The sequence below is a fragment of the Peromyscus californicus genome, unplaced genomic scaffold (assembly GCF_007827085.1).
Source record: "Peromyscus californicus insignis strain IS unplaced genomic scaffold, ASM782708v3 Scaffold_10__1_contigs__length_136768540, whole genome shotgun sequence".
In the NCBI taxonomy this organism is placed as follows: Eukaryota; Metazoa; Chordata; class Mammalia; order Rodentia; family Cricetidae; genus Peromyscus; species Peromyscus californicus.
This window is the reverse complement of record NW_026294391.1, coordinates 101,174,834-101,183,143: the sequence shown is the minus strand read 5'-3', so window position 1 is coordinate 101,183,143 and position 8,310 is coordinate 101,174,834. Positions and strand designations below refer to the sequence as shown.

At 41.4% G+C, this 8,310-nt stretch overlaps 1 pseudogene; it reads left to right on the top strand.

Annotated features, from left to right (window-relative positions):
• The first annotated feature begins 3,682 nt into the window (after positions 1 to 3,682).
• On the top strand, positions 3,683 to 8,064 carry LOC128115780 (rhox homeobox family member 1-like; annotated as a pseudogene).
• The last annotated feature ends 246 nt before the right edge of the window (positions 8,065 to 8,310 follow it).

Genomic DNA, 8,310 nt, shown 5'->3' with positions numbered 1-8,310 from the left:
TAACACCTGACTTCTCAATGGAGACTCTGAAGCCAGAAGGTCCTGGACAGAGGTTATGGAGACATGAAGAGACCATGGATGTCAACCTAGACTATTATACCCAGCAAAACTCTCAATCGCCATAGACAGAGTAAACAAAATATTCCATAATAAAACCAAATTTAAACAATACCTATCCACAAATCCAGCCCTATAGAAAGCACTAGTAGGAAAAATCCAAACTAAGGAAGTTAGATACACCCATGAAAACACAGGCAATAGATAATCCCACACCAACAAATATCAAAGAAGGGAAACACACAAACAACACTACCACCAAACAATAACAGGAATTAACAATAACTGGTCATTAATATCCATTAATATCAATGGTCTCAATTCACCTATAAAAAGACACAGGCTAACAGAATGAACACGAAAACAAGATCCATCCTTCTGCTACATACTAGAAAGACACCTCAACTTCAAAGACAGATGCTACCTCAGAATAAAAGGTGGGGAAAACAGTTTCCAATCAAATGGACTTAGGAAGCAAGCTGGTGTAGCTATCCTAATATCTAATAAAATAGACTTCAAACTAAAATTAATTGAAAGAGATCGGGAAGGACATTACATACTCATCACAGGAAAGATCCACCGAAATGAAGTCTCAATTCTGAACATTTATGCCCCAAATACAAGGTCACTCACATTTGTAAAAGAAATATTATTAAAGCTTAAATTGCATGTCAAACCCCACATACCACTAGTGGAAGATTTCAACACCCCACTCTCACCAATGGACAGGTCTGCCAGACAGAAACTTAACAGAAAAATAAGAGCACTAACAGACATTATGACTCAAATGGACTTAATAGATAGCTACAGAACATTCCACCCTAACACAAAAGAATATGCCTTCTTCTCAGCACCCCATGGAACCTTCTCTAAAACTGACCACATGCTCGGTCACAAAGCAAACCTCAACAGGTAAAAAAAAAAATTGGAATAACCTCCTGTATTTTATTAGACCACTATGGCTTAAAGTTCGATTTCAACCACAAAAATTACAGAAAGCCTACAATCTCATGGAAACTGAATAATGCCCAACTAAATCGCCAATGGGTCAAGGAAGAAATAAAGAAAGAAATTAAAGATTTCCTAGAATTCAATAAAAATGAAAGTACAACATACCCAAACATACAGGACACTATGAAAGCAGTGTTAACAGGAAAATTCATAGAACTAAATGACCACATAAAGAAGATGGAGAAATCTCACACTAGTGACTTAACAGCACACTTGAAAGCTCTAGAACAAGAAGAAGCAAACTCACCCAGGAGGAATAGACACCTGGAAATAATCAAACTGAGGGCTTAAATCAATAAAATAGAAACAAAGAGAACAATACAAAGAATCAATGAAACAAAGAATTGTTTCTTTGAGATAATCAACAAGATAGACAAACCCTTATCCAAATTAACCAAAAGGCAGAGAGAGTGCATTCAAACTAACAAAATCAGAAATGAAAAGGGAGACAATGAAGAAATCCAGAGAATCATCAAGTCATACTTCAAAAAACTGTACTCCACAAAATTGGAAAATCTGAAAGAAATGGACGATTTTCTGGATAGGTACCACATACCAAAGTTAAATCAAGACCAGATAAACTATTTAAATAGGCCAATAACCCCTAAGGAAATAGAAACAGTCATTAAAAGTCTCCCAACCTAAAAAAGCCCAGGATCAGATGGTTTCAGTGCAGAATTCTACCAGATTTTCCTAAAACTGAAAAGCTTTTGTAGGGCAAAGGACACAGTCAGTAAGACAAAATGACAGCCTACAGAATGGGAAAAGATCTTCACCCACATCTCACAGAGGGCTGATCTCTAAAATATATAAAGAATTCAAGAAACTAGACATCAAATACTAAACAATCCAATTTAAAAATGGCCTACAGAGCTAAACAGAAAATTCTCAACAGAAGAATCTCAAATGGCCAAAAGACATTTAAGTAATTGCTCAACATCCTTAGTCATCAGGGAAATGCAAACCAAAACAACTCTGAAATACCATCTTACACCTGTCAGAATGGCTAAGATCAAAAACACTGATGACAGCTTATGTTGGAAAGGATGTGGAGCAAAGAGAACATTCCTCCACTGTTGGTGGGAGTGCAAAATTGTACAGCCACTCTGGAAATCAGTATGGCGGTTTCTCAGAAAACTGGGAATCAGTCTTCCTCAAGACCCAGCTATACCACTCTTGGGCATATACCCAAGGAATGCTCAATCATACCACAATGACACATGCTCAACTATGTTCATAGCAGCATTATTTGTAATAGCCAGAACCTGGAAACAACCTAGATGCTCCTCAACTGAAGAATTGATAAAGAAAATGTAGGACATTTATACAATGGAATTCTACTCAGCAGTGAAAACAATGAAATTTGCAGGCAAATGGATGGAACTATAAAATATCATCCTGAGTGAGATAACCCAGATTCAGAAAGACAAACATGGTGTGTACTCACTTGTAAGTGGATACTAGATGTAAAGCAAAGGATTACTAGACTACGATCCACAGCTCCAGAGAAGCTAGCTAACAAGGAGGACCCCAAGAAGGACACATAGATTGCCCAGTGAAGAAGAAATAGATAAGATCTACATGAGCAAACTGGGGATGAGGGGGGTTAATGGAGGGCGAGGGATGGGGGATGAGAACATAAGGGAACAGGAGGTTCGAGCTGGAATAGGGACAGTGTGGGAGAGCAAGGAAAGAGATACCATGATAAATGAAGACATCATGGGAATAGGGAGAAACAGGGTGCTAAGGAAGCTCCCAGGAATCCACAAGAATGACCCCACCTTACACTACTAGCAATAGTGGAGAGGGTACCTGAACTGGCCTACTTCAGTAATCAGATTAGTGAACACAGTAACTGTCATCGTAGAGCCTTCATCCAGTGACTGATGGAAGCAGTTGCAGAAATCCACGGCTGGGCGACAGGCCAAGCTCCAGGAGTCCAACTGATGAGAGAGAGGAGGGATTCTGCGGGCAAGGGGCATCAAGATCATGATGGGAAAATGTACAGAGACAGCCATCCAAACTAGTGGAAACTCGTGAACTGTGGACCAATAGCTGAGGAGCCCCCATGGTACTGGCTAGACCCTCTGGATAGGAGAGACAGTTGTTTAGCTTGAACTGGTTAGGGGCCCCCCAAGCAGTGGGATTGGGATCCATCACTGGTGCATGAGTGGGCTTTTTGGAGCCCAGTGCCTATGGTGGGACACCTCACACAGCCATGGTGCAGGGGGGAGGGGCTTAGACCTGTCTCAACTGAATGTACCAGGTTCTGCTGACTCCTCATGGGAGACGTTGCCTTGGAGGAGGTGGGAATGGGAGGGGGGAGGTTGGAGGGCAGGAGGAGGGAGGAGAGAGGGATCTGTGGTTGGTATGTGACATGAATAGAAAATTGCTTAATAATTAAAAAAGAGTAAACTTCATAGGCAACGATGTCTTGTCACAATGCCATGCAAAATAAAAATGTAATGTTCTCGCCACCTGTTTTTAAAAAAAAGCCATTTCAGTATCTCTACTTGCCCAGGAACTTTGCCCTCCCTACAAACACATCCTGCTCGTTGAAGTATCAAACTGCTCTCATTTGGGTACTTCAGGGCCCAATACACAGCAACAGGTAATGGGTATGAAGCCAGAACAGTACATCTATAACTGGACACATAGTAATGGGGAGTAGGCTGGAAGAAATCTCTTCCAGGTCAAGGGTCACAGTTCTACTCTATAACGGAACTAGAAGAGGTTACAGCTCAGTCTACAGATGTAGAACAAAAATGAACAGCATCCAAGGTATAGAGTGTTACAAGATCAACTACTTGTTCAATCTTGGAGTTGATGAGGATGAGGGAATAGGAGGAAATGGTCAGTAATCAGTTCAGAATGGTGGTTTAACAATCTCCATAAGAATAACGGTTCCACACACTTCCGGCTTCGCTGCAATTTCACACCTACACTGGGCCCTCTCCCAGGTGCCTCACCTTCTTGTTTCCCCACTTCCAGGTACGAAGGTTTTACCAGCTAAAGAGGGAAGAAATGAGAAAGAGTGGGGACAGCGTGAGCCAGGGTGGAGAGCCACAGCGGCAGAAGGGGAAAGAGCCGGAGAATTAAGTGGAGAAGGCCACACTGCTGCTGGAGCTGCAGGCCTCGTAGATGACGACATGAACCAGGAAGATGGTGGAGCTGGAGGAGGCCAGGAGAGTGAGCAGCAGCCAAAGGAGCTGATTCCTGAGGGTATGGAGAGGGAGAGCGTGCAGTCTGTGCCAAGGCAAGTGCCTCGACGTCGCCTACGACATAGATTCACCCAGTGGCAGCTGGAGGAACTGGAGCGTATTTTCCAGACCAATTACTTCATCAGCATAGAAGCAAGGTGAGGATTTTGCGGAGCCTGGTGTCTTATTTGAGGGAAGCACGCGCTGGTCCACGATGACGGTTGACTTTCTCTCTGGTCCCCCACATGCCCTCATTTTTAAAAATTACATATTTTTTAACTTCATTTATTTGTTGGTGTGTGTTAGTGAGTGAGTGAGTGAGTGAGTGTGTGTGTGTGTGTGTGTGTGTGTGTGTGTGTGTGTGTGTGTGTGTGTACACGCACCATTTGGCACATGTGGATGCCAGAGGACACTTGCAGGAATAAGTTATATGATCCATCATGTAGATCCGGGAACATCAAACTCAGATCATCAGGCTTTCAGGCAAGCGCAGTTTCCCACTTTGCCATCTTGTCAGCTAGTCACTTGGAAAATTCAGGCTTCTGTATCCTGTCTTCTGCACTATGATTCTAGGGCAGGGGTAAGAGTCATGCAAAATTTGAATGAAGGTATTTTCATACAATATGTAAATAAATCAAGTGGAAAACTTCAGGTAATGTCTGCTATATTAGTAAGGTCCTTTTAAAAGAGGTGCACAAGGCGGGGGTATGGTTGGGATAGTACAGAGTGACATCCTGTACTTGTTAAAAGTTTTAATGAATCTGTACATCGTGTATTTTCTTTTAGTTTTTATAATTATAAACTCATTGGAACATTTTTCTCCTTAACCCCCACCTCTATAGTCTCACTATGAATCCCTTCCTGGCCTGGAACTCACATTTGAGGCCAGTAAAGCATACTGGACTCAAACCCACAGAGACTCACCCACCTCTGTTTCCCAAGTGCTGAGATTGGCCAAGCCTGGCCCCCCAACTTTCTCCTGCTATTTTTGACCTCCCTTTTTTGCCACCTTTTCCACCAAAAAGAATCCATAAAAAATGATATTTAATATTGGGCTGAGATCTAAGGCATACTCCAGTTTACCTGGGTTTTTTTCTGTTTAGTCTTGTTTTCTAATGGATGATCTCACTCTGTAGTCCAGGCTGGCCTGGAACCTGAGCCTCCCTCATTCTGGGAATTCTGGAAGGGACTGCTGGTATTGTGGAGGATTTTTTTTTTAATTTTCCTTTTCTGTCTGTTGTGGTTTAAATATTTTATTTCCCAGGGCTAGTGAGATGTTCAGCAGGTAAAAGCACTTGCTATCAAGCTGGAGAACCTGAGTTCCATCCTCAGAATCCATATCCATGGTGTCCTCTAACCTGCACATGTTTACTATGGTGCTGGAGCACACGGGCGTACACACACACACACACACACACACACACACACACACACACACATACACACACACACACAATTAAATGTAATATTCAATTTTCCCCAATGATCAGCACATTGGATGTCCTCGTTAGAAATCCTCATGTGCTCTTTATTTGTCCATCTTCTTTTGAGTTTATTCTTCTGTCCTGACAAAGGACCTCACACAGGGTTTTGTGTATATATTTGCTTTGTAAGCTTTTTTCTTTGTTTTGTTTTCTTTTGTTTTTAGAGGCAAAGTCTCCTATACCACCACACTCAGTGTTAGGATCATATCTTTTGAGGTTGTTGGTGTCTGTGTTGGTGCTTTTAAAATTGCTTATTGGGGACATGAATGGGTTTTCATGTCTATAAATGGCATATTAATAATAAAATAAAATTGCTTGTAGAATTTGTTTAAAGCTTCAAAATCTTTAAGGTGAATGTCACAGAAGGTAGGTGATGGGACTAACATTTTAAAATAAATATAAAATGTCCTTCACATATTATTTCATCTATAATGCTAAATACTGAACATCTGCCATTTTTACCCTCAGAAAACAACTAGCCAGATGGATGGGTGTGAGTGAAGCCACAGTGAAGGTCAGTAAACTGAAGAAAGCCATTTGGCAGGAGAGCCATTCTAGAACTTGTTTTATGTCTTGGGCTCTTTTATCTTATCCATGAAATTATTTTGTTGTTGACATAACACTGTTTCAAAATGATTATTAAGATTTACTTTTCTAATTTTATTATGTGTGTGTCTCTGTGTACATATACAACATGTGTGCAAATACCTAAAGAATCCAGAAGATGCCATAAATGCCCTCAAGCTGGAGTCACAGGTAGTTGTGATCCACCCACGATAGGTGCTAGGAACCAAACTCTGATCCTTTGCAAGAGCCACAAGTGCTCTTAACCACTGAGCATTTCTGCATTCCCCTCAGAGTGACTTTTGAGCTTTATGGTCTTTGTAAGTAGAAACAGAATAAGGAAGCCTCCCTACAGAAAGGGCACATTTCAAAATGGAACATAACTTTCTAAAGAAACAAACTACTTTTACTCCATACACACATATATGTTACATATACGTATATCCTATGGATAAGTTACAAACATACACTTTTTAACTTATAAAATAGGTATATAGTGTTGTGGGATGTTCTCTATGCTGTGAATGTATTGCTATCATTGATTGATAAATAAAACCCTGGTTGGCCAGTAGCCAGGCAGGAAGTATAGGCAGAACAAATAGAGAAAAGTCTGGGAAGTGGAAGGCTGAGAGAGAGGAGATGCTGCCAGCTGCCACAATGAGGAGCTGGATGTAAAGTACTGGTAAGCCACGAGCCATGTGGCAAAGTATAGATTAATAGAAATGGGTTAATTTAAGATAGAAGAACTAGATAACAAGAAGCCTGCCATGGCCAGACAGTGTGTAAGCAATATAAGTCTCTGTGTTTACTTGGTCGGGTCTGAGCAGCTGTGGGACTGGCAGGTGAGAGAGATTTGTCCTGACTGTGGGCCAGGCAGGAAAACTCTAGCTACATTTATGGCCAAAAGACCAAGCCTAGCTATGACATCCTCTGCTCCTTAATAGTCCTACCCAAAAGTATTATAAGTAAGCAATATAAGTCTCTGTGTGTTTATTCGGTTGGGTCTGAGCGGCTGTGGGACTGGTGGGTGAGAGAGATTTATCCTGACCGTGGGCCAGGCAGGACTGGAGAAAACTTTAGCTACAATGTAGTATATATACATTTATATTAATTACATATAGATAAATAAATATATACATTCAGTGTATAACTGTGCAATTCCTTGTAATGCTGATGTCCTTTAGGTAGGGTTTCTCTGTGGAGTCATACTGGGTTTGTGACATACAAAGGATTCAAATTAGTGTAGCTGGGGGCTCCACGGCCCTGAACTATTTGAAACACTAAAAATGAAGCATAAATTCTACTCTTACAGGAGCAATTTGAGTGAGGTGATAGCTCACAGACTGAATCCAGGACTCATAAAGCTGATATAGACACCGGTGTAGCCACCTGAAAATGCTGCTAACATTCTCCAGGGTGCATTGCAGTACAGAGGGAAACAAGGCATGCAACCTTTGAACACTTTTCCTGGGACTATTTTGCAGCTCTGGGGTGGAAACCAGGGCCTCCCACATTCTAGGCAAGCACTGGACCCTGGGCCAGCTCCTCAGCCCCTCACAGAATTAGAGCAATGAAACAGCAGGTTCTTCTGTGCGATCTAAATTATCACTGATATGCAAGGGTACATGATATGTTTTTCAGTTGTGGTCCTTTAAGTTTACTACGCTGAACCAATTCCTTTTTCTCACTCATTGCAGAGATGGTTTCGGAAGAGGAGAGAACAATACAGGAGATATAAGAGGCTCTAAACACTCAGGGGTTCTCCTCCTGCTTCCCAGAACATCTTTCTCTGAAGATTGTGGGGGAGCCCTAGAGTGCCACTCTCACCCAGGTGCCAGATACAGATGACATTTTGCTCTGCCACCAACAATTTATTATTATACTCTTATCTCCAAAGCACTTGTATTTCAATAAAGATTATGGATTCACAATAAGTATACTTCATGTGTCTTCTGGTTTAGTAAAGTATATATGTAAGCTATCAAGGAAATTTC